The following is a 20,205-nucleotide window of genomic DNA, read 5'->3' on the forward strand; positions in this document are numbered from 1 at the left end:
TTCGTCCATCACCGCTCATTCCGTGGTTCTTTTTTTTTGAGCCTTGATAATGCTTCTGAAAGGAGATGGGGACACTTTTGCCATTCATCACAAAACAATGCAACATTCTGTACATTTATTACAGTATACATTATGACTGCACTATTAACTGAAAAAAACTTTCATTTCTCTGAAGTTTTTCTTTATCTTTCCCAAACAGATACCCAATATGACTGAGAATTTAATACTCTAAAGTTTAAGACCAGTTTGTAAACACAGTCCCTGGTGTCTGCTATTGATCTTTTGCTATTTTAATGCATTTTTACTGACCAATGTGTCCTGCGGTAAAGAATATTGCCTAAATTACTTATCTGATTGGTTCTTTTGATTAATGATGGGCCTGTGCTTCATTACACATGACAACATGATCAGAATAATCACTATTGCTCTACAAGCCAGGCTTGGCATTTTTTATTCCTTCATTTTTAAAGTTCATTTATAAAATTATTTAATGTATACGTCCTAAGTTGTAATTTGTTTACATGACACTTTTTTCGATGGGAACTGTTGTACTGTGTCACAAATGGCTAAGAAAACAAGGTAAACTAGATGTACAGATCAATGTCTCTTGGCTCAAGGGGGAAAAACACATAATCAAGATTCAGGAGCTGACCTTGTACCAAAGTCCAACTTGTCACAGAACAAACACTGAGATACCCAACAAATCACCAGGCACAGTAGGACATGTTCTCATGCAATCTTTTCTCTCTGTCTGTCACCTTCCATCTGCTGGGACTTTGAGCCCTTAGAGCTCTCAACTTCCTTCCTTCTGCCCACGGAATAGTCCTGGCCCCATCGGCCCCATCGGCCAGGCTGCATGGATCCAGTGACCTTCTCCTCCCGACGCCAGTTCAGCAAGAAGGTCTAGCAGGGATTCAGGATATTCAAAATCAAAATTTGGACCAGATATGAATTTAAAAAATGTGTGTGTTTAAGCCATGCTATTATATTAATTCCAGAGGAATATAAAGATCCCAATTGAGTCTACTACGCTATTGGTGATACCACTCCTCAGGGTTCCTGCTTTAATTATGGTTTGGCTTGACACGAATTAGCTGGGTAATCAGGTGTAAGTTCCGGTAAATCTGGCATATTTGGGGCTGCTCAAAAATATGGCTCTCTCCATAATTTTTCTCTCTCCCATATCCTGCTGGCCCTCTAAAAAAAACCAGGAAGTAAACTTCTGCCTTGTCTTTTTTCAGTTATGTTGTTTTGTGAATTTCTGGAGTTCAGGTAAAAATCTTTTTTCCTGGGAGTTGTGCTGGAGTCAGCTGTGAACCTCAAACTCAGACCCCTCTGTCATCTTTCCTACACGTCTCAGAGGAACTTGACAAACCTTCTAGCCACTCGTCCCTCAGAAAAATATTACTTGGTTGGAATGAGACAAGCCTAGGTTCATGCTAGATTGCATTTTTATTCCAAATAAAACACAGTTCCTTCCTCTCCTTACCTTGCCTGCTCTCACCTTCCTCAAATTATCTGATATGTAAGGGGCCTGGTCACCCCCCAGCTTCCCTCCTGCTCCTAGAGCTCACTCCAGCATTGGTCTGATGGAGTGCACAGGGGCACCTGTGCTACATGGGTTCATGGCGACAAATAAAGCACAGAATGAACTCCTAATCAGGTACCTAATGTGTGAATGGTGTCAGAGTCTGAATAAAATAGAGTTTTTCCTTTCACCCTTCAGAATCCTCTGCCATCCCGTGTACATGATTTTGACAGAGACTTCAGCATTTGCCAGTGGACAAGTCAACCACTTTTTAACTTGGGCACAAAGTGGGTAGGAAAGTCGGGTGGGTGGCAGGGTCATAGGAGGTTGTGTGATGGAGAGTCTTCCAGGGTGGAGAGCACATTCCTTCCCACGGAGCCCCCTTCCTCTCAGGGCCTGGGGCATGTGGACTCAACTTCCCACCACACACACGAGAAGCCCCTTTCTTCTTAGGTGGGTTTCAGCTCTCTGCTTCCTATGATCCTTGGTAACACCTGGCACCTCGGGCATGTCACCACGTTACAAAAAATTACAGACCCAAAGCACCCCACAACACACAAGAAGTTAAAAAGTTCAGCATCCTGAACTCTCCTTGAATGTTGAAATAAGTAGAAGAACAAGACATAGGTTCCCAAGCTAAAGCACTTAAAGTGAAATGCGTTTATATGGTCCTTTTTTTCTGCTGGACTTAATTAATGTTGTAAATACTGCCTCCTATCTTCTGCATAATAATTTGCTCTGTTATGCTATTAAAAAGTTCCGTTACGTCAGTTCACAGAGACAGTCACTTTGCACAGCCTAGACATTAAATAGAACTTTGGTTAAAAGCCTACCCCAGGAAATGAGTGTATGCGCACGCGCAAACATGGTGCCTGTGCACGCCTGCCGCCTTGTGAGACTTTCTGTGGTATAAGATAAGCAAGCGAGTGAGATTATGTTGCATATGCAAGTTATATGTTAATATGATTAAATGACTACTGGATCGCCCAACATAATCAACTGAAATATTCACCAACTTTGTGTTGAAATTGGAAGAAATTATTACCTTGAGGCTGCCAAACACATTTTGTAGCTTTGCATTTGCAATAATGCATGTCTCATTTAGCATTTAAAAACATACTTTTGACTTTAATAAAGCAAGATGAGTCTATTAAAGAGATACTTGCCAGAATGGAAGGAAGATCCGACAAGAAGGGATTAACCACCCAAAGGAGAGGCAGCTGGGCAGAGAGGTGCCCGCTGTCCCCTCCCTTCCCTCGACCTCTCTCCCTTCCTTCCTTCCTTCTAGCCGCACTGCGCACCATCGGTGGGGACTTGAGGCTGAATTTTCCAAGGAAAAGCTTCCTATTCCAGACCATTCACATTAATTTATCATTGAATTATTTGCCTTCACCCTCAAAATCCTACAAAATGATTTAGTCTCTTGATGTGATTTACTTTGTATTTTGAAATTCCATGTCACACCATCCAGATCACAGAGATGTAAATGTGTCTTCTCTCCCACTGAACAAGCACAGCTAAAACAAATAAAATCAAAGATGCATATTCCTTCGCTGGGGCTCTGCAAAATGTAAGTGATGGGAGGACGGCAGCCGTCATTCTGCTCCCGTCTGTTATTGGCAACAGCAGAAGTAAAAATTAGAAAACAAATCCCCTTTTAAATGAAACGGAGTCAGAGGCCCACCTTACTCAGAGGAAATACTAATTGGAACTACCTTGCTAATGCTAGCGAGTCACAGGAAGGAAACATTAAGTTATTATTTTTAATAATGTTTACAAGTATATCCAGCCATTTCCAGCTGGTGAAAGATGTCAGCCTTGGCCAAACGTGGCAGATCTACTTTTCACCAAAGATGCTCCTCGTCTTCCCCCTGATAGCAATCATTAATTTTATTTTTTAACTCGCTCTTCAAATGAAGACAGATGAGCTGGAGAGTTTTAAATGCAGGCTGCTTATGTTCAGAAAAATGGCTGTGAGATAGCGGATCGCGGCATCTGAGCCGAGGCCAGTTACTGTTTGGGAAGAAAATAAAAACAAACGTAAGGTGAACAGCAAAGCCAGCCTCAGAAGAGCTCCCATTGAGAGGGGCAGGTGTGTGGGAGAAGCTTGTGAGCTGCTCTTTGGGTCCGGGTCACTCCCTAATTGCTTTGGAGGCTTAGAGATATAATTATTGTTAATTGCTCTTGATAATTCTAACATCACATTTTAATATTTATTTCTTATTAACAACCCTCTTATGTGTCAGATCAAAATGCCTCTTAGATATCACATCACTGATATCTTTTAAAAAACCATTTTTCTCACTGATGGAATTTCATCTAAGCTGTATTTTTAGTCAAATATCAATTAGTCTTATTTGATGCTATCATTTTAATTTTAAGTCAAAGATGTTGATTTGACCTCACTACAGGCTGCTCCAGGAAGATTTGAAGACAGTTTCATCTTAGAGGTTGTGAGGGGAACTTCTTACTTGCATGCAGTAAACCATTTGACTCTTAGAGATAATCTGATTAAGATCTTTGTGGTTCCATTTTGTGACTGGCTTGGGGTAAGAACAATGAAGAAGGGACAAAAGAAGACAAGGTAATTATGACAGAAGCACTTCCAGAATGGTGGAGTGTGGATCTCTGAAAATCTGCTCTTCCATAAAGGCAATGAGAACACTGGCAAAAATTGTCAAAATCCATTTTTTTCAGAACTCTGGAAATTAACCAAAGGCCTCCAAAAATCTGAGTAGCATCCATTCAAGAAAAACAGCTGGGTCTTGGTAAGAATGACAAGCATGAAGACCTTTTAACTGGCCCTATTTCCACCCCCTCTCCCGAGCTCTGTGGTGGTCTCAAAGCCACAGTAAATGGGAAAGCCAACAGAGTAGCAGCCACTAGAGGGGGCAGGGTGGATGTGGAGCTGCACCAAAAGCCCCCACCTGGCAACTGTCGGTGTTTTACCTGTTTGGCAGATTCCCAGAAAGTTCCCACTGCCTTTATCTGACTCAGAACTCCTTTAGTGGGAAGAGCCCTATCTCCAGGGCTGTTTGTTGAAAACAATCAGCAGGAATTATCCAACATTACAGTGGTCTGAGGCAGTGATACCAGTCGGGGCAAACAAGAAGCCGACCAAAAAACTTACAAGCAATATCTGAGAATGAGATAACCATAGGAGTCTTTGAAAAGCTCTAGCTTATTCCTGGGGCTCTAGAAGACCATGTGCATGCAGAGGGATGTGCATGTTTCCAGAGCTGTGGCATGGACAGGAAAGACCTGAGAAAACCCTGGTCACTCACCTTGGCTGTCCCTGCGGCTCTGCACGAGCAGGAAGTGAAGACTAAGGCAGAGTTATAAGCTGCTGGAGCATTGAAGGAGTGCCTCAACACACACACACACAAACATACACACACACACACACACACACACACACACACACACAGTGCCTTGGTAAAGGGAGGGAGACATATTGGTTCAAGGCATTTAAGGAAATCTCTGTTCACACTAGCTGACCACAAAGCTAGCCAAGCAGAGACTTCAGTGGCTGCACATAATAAAGAATACAAACTTTACAGGACTAATTCAGGGAAGTCACTAAACAAACAAAAATAATTACCATAAGCAAACCTTGGAAGGGGGAAAATCTGATATTCAGAGTTGCCACATTATAATATTTTAAATGTCCATTTTTCAACAAGAACAAAAGAGACATGCAAAGAAACAGAAAATTATGCCTCATAAAAATTAGAGCATAAATAAATAGAATAAGTAAATAAAAAAGAATAGAGGGCTTCCCTGGTGGCGCAGTGGTTGAGAGTCCGCCTGCCGATACAGGGGACATGGGTTTGTGCCCCGGTCCGGGAAGATCCCACATGCTGCGGAACAGCTGGGCCCGTGAGCCATGGCTGCTGAACTTGTGTGTCCAGAGCCTGTGCTCCACAATGGGAGAGGCCACAACAGTGAGAGGCCCGCATACCATGAAAAAAAAAAAAAGAATAGAGAAAATAAATGATACCAAAACTTGGCTCTTTGAAAAAATCAGAATTGACAAACTCACCAAGACAAAACTAAACTCACCTAGAAAAAAATACCAAAACAACAGAGAAGACTCAAATGACTAAAATCAGGAATGAAAGAAGGACTATCACTACTGACTTTACAGAAATAAAAAGGATTACACAGGTATACTTTGATCATCTGCATGCCAACAAATTAGATAGCTTAGATGACATGGAAGCATTCCTAGAAAGATGTAAAGATATATGAAAACTGACTCAAGAAGAAATAGAAAGTCTGAATAGACCTATAATAAGTAAAAATGATTGAATTGGCAATTAAAAAACATCCCACAATGTAAAGCCCAGGCCCAGATGGCTTAACTGGTTGATTCTACCAAATGTTCAAAGACAGATTAATACTAACCCTTATGAATATAGACATAAAAATTCCTCAAAAAATACTAGCAAGCCAAATCCAGCAATATATGTGCATATATATATATATATATATATATATGGATTATACATGATGACTAAGTGGAATTTATTCCTAGAATGAAAGATTGGTTTAACATCTGAAAGTTAATCAGTGTAATACATCATATTAATGGAATAAAGGGCAAAACCACAGAATTATGTCAACAGACTCAGGAAATTTAAAAAAAGCATTTGAAAAAATCCAACACCCATTCACGAGAACAAACTAGAAATATAATAGAACTGTTAACCTGATAGAGTATCTATACAAACCCAAGGTGATGTTAGAGTGGTGAAAGACTAAATGCTTTCCTCTTCAGATCAGGAATGAGACAAGAATGTCTACTTTTGTAATTTCTACTCAACATTTTACTGGAGAGTCTAGCAGGTTAGGTAAGAAAATAAATAAAAGACATCCAGATTGAAAAGAAGAAGTAAATTGATCTCAAGTTATAGATGATAAGATCTTGTATTTAGGAAATCTCAAGGAATCCACTAAAAAAAACTATTAGAACTAATAAACACATTCAGTGAGGTTGTAGGTTACAAGATCAATTATATTTCTATACACTAGCAATGAAAAACCAAACAATAAAACTAAAAAAGCAATTTCATCTATAATAGAAACAAAAAGGAAAAAACACTTAAAAATCAATTTAGCAAGTTATTGAGAGACTTGTATACTTAAAACTATAAAACATTATTGAAAGAAATTAAAGTATATCTAAGTAAATGGAATGAATAGGAAAACAGTTGGATTAGGCAACAGTTCTCAAATTGATCTACAGACTTAATACAGCCCTAATCAAAATCCCAGCTGCCTTCTGGAATAAATTGGCAAGCTAATCCTAAAATTCATATGGAAATGTAAGGAACCCAGAATAGCCAAAATGTTCTTGAAAGAAAATGAAGTTAAAGGTATAATATTTCTCAATTTCACAACTTACAACAAAACTATAGTAATCAATAAAGCATGATACTAACATAGGATAAATATATAGATAAATGTAATAGAATGGAAAGTCAAGAAATAAACCCTTATGAGGGAGATCAAGATGGCAGAGTAAGAGAATGTGGAGCTCACGTCCCCTTACAAAGACATCAAAAATGCATCTACATGTGGTACAAGACTTATGGAAAACTAAATAGAAACTGGCAGAAGGACTCCTATACAACAAATGCTGTAAGAAAGATACACACGTAACTGGGTAGGATGAGAAAAAAAGCATTGGGTTGGGACCTGTGCCCCTGGGAGGCTGCTGAGAGGAAAAGGGAGATTGCATGAGTGGATATCCACCCTGTGAGTGAGCAGGTTGAGCCATAGACTAGGAATCCCAGTCCTGGGGTCTTACGTGTAGGAGACAAGCCCCCTTGGCTATTAGAAGAACTGCTGGGACAGATTTAAAGGCTGGAAAAGCCTAGGCCTCTCTCTTGAGAAGTGTGTGGTTGCTGGCTTGCCCCCAGGCAGGGTGGAGAGGTCTTCTCTAGTGCCTGCTACCTCACCATGCTCCCCAGTCCAAGCTGAGTGAACACTCTGGCCTGCTCACTACACACCACAACTTGACACTGGATCTAGGGCAGCCAGAACCTGTGAAAACTCTCAACCCAGAGATGCAGAGGTGACCTGGGGACCTGAGGCCATAGCGCAGGTGGGGTGGTGGTAGTCATTGCTGGCGATTACTCAAGCAGTGCCCCAGAAGCAGGCCAGACTTCTGATGGCAGCATAAACACCTGAATTCCCGTCACCACCTTGCCATGTGCTCACTCCACACCACAGCCTAGAACTAGATCTGGGGTGGACACAGCAGAGGAAAAGATCTGACCATGGGCTACAGATGCCTATAGAGGCAGAGCATCAGACCTCTGTAGGTGCACAAACCCCACTTGCTTCAGCACACCCCTCCTTTGGGGCAAAGACCCCAGCACAGGAAGAAGGAAAAAACAACACTTAAAGGGAACAGAGCCAGCTAGAGCTTGACACTCAGGGCGTCAACTCCAGCAACTTGGGAGCCACCTCCACCCCTGACAGGGCAGTGACAGCCACTGAATAGAGAGGAAGTCATGTCTCACATCCTGCACAGGCTCTAGCTTCTCCATCACCAGCAAGACCCACCTACCAAGGTGATAGCTGTCAGTACACCCTGAGCAAAGATATGACTGGTGTCCACATGAAATCCAGCTCTCCCACCAAAAGCACTGGGCATACACAGTCTTCATAGGGATACTCCCACATAAGAACACCCCTTCAAGACCACAATAGTTAACTGTTTCACCTAAATTCATAGAGACAGAGAAAGTTAAATAAAATGAAAAGGCAGAAAAACTACTCTCAATTGAAAGAGCAAGAGAAAAACCCTGAAAAAATAAAGAAACAGAAATAAACAATCTACCAAACAAAGAATCCAAAGCATTGGTAATAAAAATGCTAACCGAATTAGGGAAGAGAATTGATTTAAACATAGATCATTTTAATAAAGAACTATAAAATATAAATAAAACGTTCAAAAGTAGATAATTCAATATCTGAGATAAAAAACACTCTAGCAGCAATGAATAGCAGACTAAATGACACAGAAGAATGCATAAGTGATCTGGAAGACAGAACAATGGAAATCACCCAATTAGAACAGCAGACAGAAATTTAAAAAAAAAACTAGAGTGCAATATATGAGATCTCTAGGTTACCATCAAGTGTGCCAACATTCACATTATAGGGGTTCCAGAAGGAGAAGAGAGAGAGAAGTGTATCAAAAATATGTTGAAGAAATTATGGATGAAAACTTCCCAAACCTAAAGATGGTAAAAAATATCCAAATACAGGAAGCACAGGGGATCCCAAACAGACACACACCAAGACATATCATAATTAAAATGGCCAAAGTTAAAGATAGAGAATTCTAAAGGTAGCAAAAGGAAAGCAAAGAGACGTATATAAGGGAATCTCCATTAGGCTATCAGCTGATTGCTCTGCAGAAACTTTGCAGGCCAGAAGGGAGAGACATAATATATTTAAAGTGCTGAAAGGGAAAAACTTGCAACCTAGGATACTCCAATTAGGAAGATTATAATTTAGAATAGAAGGAGTGATAAAGAATTTCTCAGACAAGCAAAAACTAAAAGAATTCAGCAATAATAAACTTACCCTAAAATAAATGTTAAAGGGTCTTCTGTAAATGGAACAGAAGTAAGAATGTATAGGAAAGGGAAAATCCCAATAGGAAACACAAATATATAGTAAATATTCAAGATCATTTAAATAAGCCAGTAGGTAGATTAAAAAAAACAAAAATTTGTAAAAGCAACTATAACTTCAATAAACAAGGATAAGCATGAAGATATAAAATATGACATAAAGATCACAAAATGTGGGGGAGAAGAATAAAAAGAAGTAGATCTTTTAGAATGTGTTTGTTTGAGCTTAAATGACTATCAGTTTAAATCAAGTAAATAGAATTATATGTCAACATACATGAACCCCATGGTAATCACAAATCAAAAACATACAACAGATACAGAAAAATGCAAAAGAAAGGAAACCAAGCATACTACAAAAGAAAAATCATCAAACAATGGGAGAACAAAAAAAGAAGAAATGAACAGAGAAGAAGTACAAAAACAACTGGAAAACAAGTTATAAAATGGCAATAAGTACATACGTATCAATAATTGCTTTAATGTCAATGGATTAAATGCTCTCATCAAAAGACATAGGGTGGCTGATTGGATAAAAGAAAAATACCCTTCAATATGCTGCCAAAAAGAGAGTCACTTCGGGACTAAAGACACGCACAGACTAAAAGTGAGAGGATGGAAAATGTTTTCATGCAAATGGAAATGACAAGAAAATGAGAGTACCAACAATCATATCAGACAAAATAGACTTTAAAGCAAAAGCTATAACAACAGACAAAGAAGGGTATTATATAATGATAAAGGGATCAGTAGAAGAAGAGGATAATAGACTCATTAACATATAGGTACCCAATACAAGAGAAACTAAATATATAAAGTAAGTACTAACAGACATAAAGGGAGAAATTGGTAATAATACAATAATAGCAGGGGACTTTTACACCCCACTGACATCAATGGACAGATCATCCAGACATAAAATCAATAAGGCAACAGTGGTCTTAAATGACACAACAGACCAGTTGGACTTAATTGGTATCTACAGGATCTTACCTCCAAAAACAGCAGAATACACATTATTTTCAAGTGTACATGGAATGTTTTCCAGGATAGATCACATACTAGGTCATAAAACAAGTGTTATCAAAGTTAAGAGGATAGAAGTTATATCAAGCATTTTTTTGGACCACAACAGTATGAAACTAGTAAGGAACTACAGAAAGAAAATGGGAGAAGAATAAACACATGGAGACTAAACAACATGCTACTAAAACACCAGTGGGTCAATGATGAAATCGAAGTGGAAATCAGAAAATTCATAAGACAAATGAAAATGGAGACACAACTTTCCAAAATCTATGGGATGCAGCAAAAGCAGTTCTGAGAGGGAAGGTCATAGCAATACACGTCTTCCTCAAGAAAAAGACAAACAAAAATCTCAAACAAACAACTTAATCTACCACCTAAAAGAGGTAGAAAAAGAACAAATAAAATTCAAAGTCAGAAGAGGGAAGAAAATAGTAAAGATCAGAGAGGAAATAAACAAAACAGAGATTAAAAAAGCAATGGGAAAGTCAGTGAAATTAAAACCTGGTTTTTGAAAAGATATAAAATTGATAAACTTTGACCCAGGCTCACCAACAAGAAAAGACAGAAGACCCAAATAAACAAAATAAGAATTGAAAGATGAGAAATAACCGATACCACAGAGATACAAAAAAATCATAAGAGAATACTATGAACAGTTATATGTCACTAAATTGAATAACCTAGAATAAATGGACACATTTTTAGAAATATACAGCCTGCCAAGACTGAATCAAAAAGAAACAGACAATTTGAACAGGACAATCACTAAATGTGCAATTGAATAGGTAGTAAAAATCTCCCAGCAAAAAAAAAAAGTCCAGGACTGGATGGCTTCAGAGAGGAATTCTACTAAATATATCAAGAAGAACTAATATCAATCCTTCTCAAACCATTCCAAAAAACTTAAGAGGATGGAATAATCCCAAATTCATTCTACAAGGCCACATTACCCTGATACTAAAACCAGACAAAGAAACTATGGAAAAAGAAAATTACAGGCATTATCTTTGATGAATATAGATGCAAATATTTTCAACAAAATATTAGCAAACCAAATTCAACAATATGTAAAAAGGATCATACACCATGATCAAGTTGGATTTATTCCAGGGTCACAAGGATGTCTCAACAATCACAATTCAAAGGATAAAAATCACATGATAATCTCAATAGATGCAGGAAAAGCATCTGACAAAATGCAACATCCATTCTTTATAAAAACTCTCATCAAAGTGGGTATAGAGGGAAAATATCTCAACATAATAAAGGCCATTTACAACAATCCTACAGCCAGCATAATACTGAAAGGTGAAAAGCTGAAAACCTCCCTGCTAAATTCAGGAGTAAGACAAGGATGCTCACTCGCACCACTTCCATTTAGCATAGAAATGGCTGTCCTAGCCATAGCAATCAGACAAGAAAAAGGTATCCAAATTGGAAAGCAAGAGGTAAAACTGTTTACAGATGACATGATACTTTATAGAGAGAAACTTAAAGTCTAATAATAAATTAGAACTAATGAATTAGTTTAATAGAACTAATAAATTCATTCAACAAGGTTAATATACAGATATCTGTTGTACTTCTATATACTAATAATGAAATAACATAGAAAAAGTAAAAAAAAAATCCCATTTAAAATTGTATCAAAAAGAATAAAATACCTAGGAATAAACTTAACCAAGGAGGTGAAAGATCTATACTCTGAAAACTATAAAACATTGATGAAGAAAATTGAATATGATGCAAATAAATGGGAAGATATCCTGTGCTCTGGGGTTGGAAGAATTAATATTGTTAAAATGGCCATACTACCTATAGTAATCTACAGATTTAATGCTATCCCTATCAAAATACCCACAACATTTTTCACAGAACTAGAACAAATAATCCTAAAATTCATATGAAACCACAAAAGACCCGAAAATGCCAAAGCAATCTTGAGAAAAACAGAACGAAGCTGGAGGTATAACCCAGCCAGACTTCAGACTATACCATAAAGTGACAGTAATCAAAACAGCATAGTATTGGCACAAAGACAGACACATAGATCAGAACAGAGAGTCCAAAAATAAACCCACCAACCAATGGTCAATCTACAACAAAGGAGGCAAGAATATACAATGGAGAAAAGACAGTCTCTTCAACAAGTGGTGCAGGGAAAACTGGACAGCTGCATGTAAAACAATAAGATTAGAACATTCCCTCACACTATATGCAAAAATAAACTCAAAATGATTTAAAGTCCTAAATGTAAGAACAGAAACCATGAAACTCCTAGAAGAGAACATAGGCAAAACACTGTTTGACACAAATCGTAGCAATATATTTTTTTGGATAAGTCTCCCAAGGCAAAAGAAATAAAAGCAAAAATAAACAATGGGACCTAATGAAACTTAAAAGCTTTTACACAGCAAAGAAAACCAACGACAAAATGAAAAGACAATCTACTAACTGAATGGGAGAAAACATTTACAAAAGATGTGACCAACAAGGGATATATATCCAAAGTATACAAACAGGTCATACAACTCAATATTGAAAAACAAATAACCCAATCAAAACATGGGCAGAAAACCTGAATAGGCATTTTTCCAAAGAAGAGATACAGATGGCTAACAGGCATGTGAAAACATGCTCAACATCAGTAATTATTAGAGAAATGCAAATTGAAACGAGATATCACCTCATACCTGTCAGAATGGCTATCATCAAAAAGTCTACAAATAACAAACATTGGTGAGGATGTTGAGAGAAGGGAAATCTCCTACACTGTTGGTGGGAATGTAAATTGGTGCAGCCACTGTGGAAAACAGTATGGAGTTTCCTTACAAAACTAAAAATAGATCTACCATATGATCCAGATATCCCACTCCTGGGTATATATCCAGAAAAAATGTAAACACTAATTTGAAAAGATACATGCACCCCTACATTCAGCACTATTTAAAATAGCCAAGACATGGAAGCAACTCAAGTGCCCATCAACAGAGGTGGTATATATAAGTACAATGAAATATTACTCAGCCATAAAAAAGAATGAAATACTGCCATTTGCAGCAACGTGACTGGACCTAGAGAATATTATACTTGGTGAAGCAAGTCAGATAGAGAAAGACAAATACTGTATGATGTATGTGGAATCTAAAAAACAATACAAATAAATGAGTGTAAAACAGAGGCAGGCTCACAGATATAGAAAGCAAAATCATGGTTACCCAAGTGGAGAGGGAAGTAGAGAGGGACAAATTAGGGGTATCTGGGATTAACAGACACAAACTATTATAAATAAAATAGATAAGCAACAAGGATATACTCTATAGCACAGGGAATTATAGCCATTATCTTGTAATAAGCTATAATGGAGTATAATCTGCAAAAATACTGAATCATTATACTGTACACCTGAAACTAACATAATATTGTAAATTAACTATACTTCAATAGAAAAAGAAACTCTTATATTTATGATTCATCATCAACTGATTTTTCACAAAGATGCCAACACAATACACCATACAGAAAATTTAATTCAAAATGGATTGTAGTCATAAATGTAAGAGTTAAAATTATAAAACTATCAGAAGAAAACAGGAATACATTTTTATGACCCTGAGTTAGGCAATGGATTCTTAGGTATTCTTCTACCAAAAGCAGAAGCAACCAAATAAAAAGTATTGTTAGATAAATTAAACTTCATCCAAATTAAAAACTTCAAAGGATTCCATCAAGAAACAACCCACAGAATGGGAGAAAGTATTTGCAAATCACATACCTTGTAAGGATCTTATATACAGAATATATAAGTACTCTTAAAATTTTATAATGAAAAGATAACACAATTGAAATGGAGAAAATATTAAAATAGACATCTCTCCAAAAGGATATGCAAATGGCCAGTAGCTCATGAAAATCTGCTCAGCATCATTAGTCATTAGGGAAATGCAAATCAAAACTGCAATGTGGTACCACTTTCCACCCTTTAGGATGGCTAAAAGTAAAGAGACAGACAATCTGAGTATTTGCAAGACTGTAGGGAAATAGAAATCTCCTATATTACTGGTGGATTGTAAAATGGTGCTTGCGGGCACTTTGGAAAACAGTTTGGCAGTTCATCAAAAATATACACTGAGAGTTACCGTGTGACTCAGCAATTCTACCCGTTGGTATATATTGAAGAGAAATAAAAACAGGTGTCCACACCAAAACTTGTCCACAAATGTTAATAGCAGCATTATTTGTAACAGACAAAATGTGGAAACAACCCAATTATCAACAACCCAATTATCAATTAATGAATGGATAAATAAAATGTGGTATATCCATACAGTGAAATGGCAAGAAAAGGAATGAATTACTGATACATATTGCAAATGGTGAACCTTGAAACATTATGCTAAGTGAAAAAAACTAGTCACATATTGTATAATTACATTCATATGTAATGATCCCATTTGTATGTGATATCCAGAACAGGCAAATCCATAGAGACAGAAAGTATATTAATGATTGTCAGGGGCTGGGGCTAGAGGAGGGGAGAGTGACTGCTAATGGGTGCAGGGGTTCTTTTTGGATTGGTGGTAGTTGCATAACTCTGTGAATATACTAAAATCCACTTAATTGTACAATTGTACAATCCACTTAATTGTTTAAAAAGGTGAATTTTATGATATGCGGATTATACTTCAATAAAGGTGTTATTTAATACGTATGATGATAAAGAGGAAAAAGACAGTCCCCTAATCAATTTGCTTTTTGTAACATTATCAGACTCAGAGAGAGTAAAAAACAAACAAACAAACAAAAACAGAAATGATATTTTGATGTATCCATCCTGAAGGTCAAGAAACCTAGCTGTTTCCTTTTGTGTGCTGTTATAACCGTCCTTGCCATGGTGGGAAGCTCATTCCACCTTCCCAGTGAGTGTGGCAGCTTGTAAAAGGCAGGGCTGCCTCACTCACCTCTATGTCCTCCACCATTGCCCCACTCCCAGTACCTGCCACAGAGTCTTAATAATATGAGGACCTCAATAAATAAAAGGTGAATACATTGATTAACCAGTAAATGAATGCAAATTCTGAAGAAGAACTGTGACGTGATGATGTTGATGATGATAACAATTAGTAGTATTGAAACTGAGCAGGACCCTGTGAGGTTCTCCCAAGTATAAAAGCCTTTCTCTATCCCCCATAGTTTGCTTGTAGGAAAAAGGTTTCAGCTTCCTAGACCTTCCCTGAGTTCCAAAGGGCAGATTCAGTCACTAATTAGAGGAGTGAGGGAATGCAGGAATAAAGGAAAGGCAACAAGAAACAACAGTGTAGATGTGGGACAAGGTCCTGGCTCCTCCTGGGGCATGTGCACAGCAATCTGATACATACCTCTGAGTTCTTCTCCAGGAACTAAGGACCCCATTCAGGTGGAGGGTGGTAACTTCAGGCTGAGCACTAGCACGTGGATCTGGTAGGAGCAAGAAGGCTGATGCTTGAGATTCCTGGAACACCACCCTGTTACCTTACCACCATCCAATAAGATGAAGATCACACAGCCAGCAGGCCTCCCCACAAATTTTGCCTATAAAAACTGTTCTCCAAAAATCATCAGGGAGTTCTTCTCTTTATACCATGAGCTTCCGCTTTCTCCTTGCTTGGCCCTGCGATAAAGCTTTCTCTGCTCCAAACTCTGACTTTCCGGTTTGTTTGGCCTCTGTGTCAGGCACTCAAACTTGAGTTCAACAGCAGTGTTATTTCTGGAGAGGCTAGCAAAACCAGTTTTGAAGGAACTTTCCTGAGGTGAATTCTAGAAATCGCTTCTGCAATGGATAAATTGTTGAAATCAGCATCGAGCTTCCCAAGGGTGCTACTGTGAAATTCAACTCTTGTATGGTGTCTGTTTTTTATAATGTTTTTAATACTTTTCCAGATAATATGTAAGAGTTGGCAAAGAAGGTGAGAACAAAATGTAATTTAAAAACCATCCTCAAATTTTATTTCTCTTTGAGACTTTTTTCATATTTTCCTTCCCTTATTATTGGTCTTGGAGGAAAGAGCTTTGGTAAGGACCATGGCTAGTCTTTCTGTGCTACTGGGTTGTGTCTGCCTATGCTGCTAGCAAGGCCCCCTACTATTGGTCAGAGTTCTGATTTACCATCTTGGTCCTTCCCGCCCTCTGATATTTTGATAAGAGTGAAGGGAGAGCTCCTGAATCTGCTTGGTTATTTCCATCAGGGGCCCTACTTCCCAAGTGCCTCAAGTCAAAGCTTCTCCTCATTTCCTCTCTCCACCTCCTTACTCTTCCCCCATCATCTTTTTCTATAGGTGAGAGAGATAGAGGGGGCAGGAGGCCAGCATCCTTTCCTGAATGTAGGAAGCACAGCTTATCAAGCATATAGAGAAGAATTTTTAAAATGAAAGCAGGCATGTGTTGGGGTGTCTGGGAAAGAAAGCAGCGTCTAAAGTGGAGAGAAGATAAACTTTCTCTTTATTAACATTGTCACTGGTAGTAATTTAATAGCATTCTGTCCCATATCTATAGGAAATTCCTTAGATTTTGCAGCTATAGAAATGATTGAAACAGAACAGCAAAACTTGGTGTAAAAAAGGGACTACAGAGGTTAAACAGTTGAGTTGTCTGGGAGCCCCAACAAACAGGTGAGAAATATGACCCCGGATTGCAGCGAGTTTAATCCACGAGCAGGTTTATTATTTATCAGCTTCTGTCTAAGGAGGGTTCATGATATACAACATTGAGATACAGTTTTGCAGAGCAGATTTATTCAACAGGTTCACTCTTTTACCAGGTCTCATAGTATTTCACCACTTGGTATGTGGGATCTTATTCATCAAAAGAGTTTATGACTTAATCAGTTATGAATTTTAAAAAGTTTTACTAATAATGCAGGATGTGTTGACATTTATAGGCAGTGCATTTATTCTATTCAGAGTTTTATTTCTGAGCTAAGATGCGCTGGAGATGTAACAAAAGCAAATTGCGCGGTTTATTTGTAATGAGCAGGCATGGTCTCTGCAGAGCCTCCTGCCGTGAGCAGTGGATTTTACTCTTCATCTTAATGTGGCCTGAGGTACTCTAATGATTTCCATGACTCAGGTCATCAGCTGGTCATAAAACTTGGTTTAAAATATCTGTGGTCCCTTTTCTTCATAGTACGGCGGGGCTCACTTCACCCTGGTGGAAGCACAGCGCGAGGCTGGCCTGCCCAATCACTTTGTTCTGTGATTGTTTAAAATGACCATTTCTTAAAGTAGAGGAGGCCAACATGGCAGCTGTTTTCTGAGGTCACTATCAATAATTTGCCCTTAGTGGTCATCCCCAACAGAGAGTTGGAGACAGGTGAGATCCTTACCTGGGCCAAGAGACATTTTGCCGACGGGAGCCTCTGCCAGCTTAAGGTTAATTGCAGGTGTTTCATCATAGTGACATGGTTAAGCCCTTGTGCGTAATGCCAGCAGCCGGACAGCTTCTGCAGTCCTGACCTGCCCAGGTATACTTTATGATTTATTTGCGGCATTTGCCATGATCATCACCCCCGTTCAGGGTCATCACAGAACATTTTCTCTAGTGTCAGTATTACATCACTAAAAAATCACCTTCCCATAATCTCTGTTGAGCAGACAAGTGAGTGCAATCCCAGCAGAGCTCCAGCTGTTTCAATCACTTGGATAGGATTTGCTGGCAATGGGACAAAATCCTAGTAGAAGTGACTTCAGCCAATGATTCCAAAATGGGAGAACTCTATTCTTACTATTCCTAGGGGAAGTCAACTCAGCACGGGGAGACACTGCTTTCTAGAGGCAAGGTTAGCAGTTGGCTTTCTGATCCTGTTTCAGAATAGAATCACCCATTCCTTGAGAGCATAAACAGACTCCTGGTCAATGGTCAGTTAAAACTTACTATGCTGGCTCATCGTGAAGTCTCAAGTCTCAGATTCACCATATATGTCCTTTAACTGCTGACTCTGGGGTCACCTCCTCGGACCATTCGCTGTTTGATTTGTATTTACTTTTCACAAGAAGAGAACTTGATGGGGTTGTTTCCACCCATTGCCTCCCAGTGGGTGTCGCTTCCCCAAGCCCTGTCAGACTGTGGTTGGTGCTCAGGGACTCTGCAGTGTCCCTTGTCTTTTGAGCCCTGCAGTGAGGGCTGAGGCTGGCTCCACCCACAATTCACCAGGCTAGCAAAGCAAACAGTACAAGATGCTTTTTGGATATGTTTCCTCATGAGGTTACTCCAGCGGTCCTCCAACAATTTCCCCATAGTCACTCTTACTCTCTTTTGGCTATTTTCCACACTGAAGCCAGCAAACCTTTTAAAAATGAAAATCTGATCATGTCACTCTTCTGTTAAACCTGTTAATGGCTTCCCATTTCCCTTAGGACAAAGCTTAACCTGGCCAATTAGGTTCTTCATGATCCCGGCCCAGCCCAGCCCTCCAGCTTCATTTCAAGCCACTCTCCTCTCCCCCTCCATTGTTCAGGAGCTCTGCCTTTGAGCTCCTTCCCAACTCTGGATCTCTCACTCTTGGCTGTTTCCATCTCTCCCTCTAATTCTCTCTCACCCAGCTTTCCACATGGCTCTCTCCACACCATTTCTGTCTTTCCTCTGGAAAGTTCTCCCAGACTGGTTGCAGTAGTCACACCATTGCCAAACCCTTGCTTTTTCTTCAAAGTCCTTGTCAGAAGTCTACCCAGACATTGACCAAACAGTCAGACAAAAAAGAAATGTTTTCTTAACATGAATGTGAGTCCCATGACAACTGTACCATGTCTTATTCACATCCGTGTCTCCAGGGCTGGTTCAATGGTATTCAACAAACATTCCTCTAGTGAATGAATGAAAGAATGAATGAATGTTTCTTGTTTCTTGTTCCATCATTTTTTTTCTTTTTTCTTTTTTTAACATTTTTATTGGAGTATAATTGCTTTACAATGGTGTGTTAGTTTCTACTTTATAACAAAGTGAATCAGTTATACATATACATATGTCCCCATATTTCTTCCCTCTTGCGTCTCCCTCCCTCCCACCCTCCCTATCTCACCCCTCGAGGTGGTCACAAAGCACCGAGCTCATCTCCCTGTGCTATGTGGCTGCTTCCCACTAGCTATCTATTTTACGTTTGGTAGTGTGTATATGTCCATGCCACTCTCTCACTTTGTCCCAGCTCACCCTTCCTCCTCCCCATATCCTCAAGTCCATTCCCTAGCAGGTTTGTGTCTTTATTCCCGTCTTGCCCCTAGGTTCTTTATGACCTTTTCTTTTTCTTTTTTTTAGATTCCATATATATGTGTTAGCATATGGTATTTGTTTTTCTCTTTCTTCAGAGTGACTTACTTCGCTCTGTATGACAGACTCTAGGTCCATCCACTTTACTACAAATAACTCAATTTCGTTTCTTTTTATGGCTGAGTAATATTCCATTGTATATATGTGCCACATCTTCTTTATCCATTCATCTGTTGATGGACACTTAGGTTGCTTCTATGTCCTGGCTATTGTAAATAGAGCTGCAATGAACATTGTGGTACATGAATCCTTTTGAATTTTGGTTTTCTCAGGGTATATGCCCAGTAGTGGGATTGCTGGGTCATATGGTAGTTCTATTTGTAGTTTTTTGAGGAACCTCCATACTGTTCTCCATAGTGGTTCTATCAATTTACATTCCCACCAACAGTGCAAAGGGTTCCCTTTTCTCCACACCCTCTCCAGCATTTATTGTTTGTAGATTTTTTGATGATGGCCATTCTGACTGGTGTGAGGTGATACCTCATTGTAGTTTTGATTTGCATTTCTCTAATGATTAGTGACGTTGAGCATTCTTTAATGTGTTTGTTGGCAGTCTGTATATCTTCTTTGGAGAAATGTCTATTTAGGTCTTCTGCCCATTTTTGGATTTGGTTGTTTGTTTTCTTGTTATTGAGCTGCATGAGCTGCTTGTAAATTTTGGAGATTAATCCTTTGTCAGTTGCTTCATTTGCAAATCTT

Source organism: Orcinus orca, chromosome 20 (genome assembly GCF_937001465.1).
Source record: "Orcinus orca chromosome 20, mOrcOrc1.1, whole genome shotgun sequence".
Lineage (NCBI taxonomy): Eukaryota > Metazoa > Chordata > Mammalia > Artiodactyla > Delphinidae > Orcinus > Orcinus orca.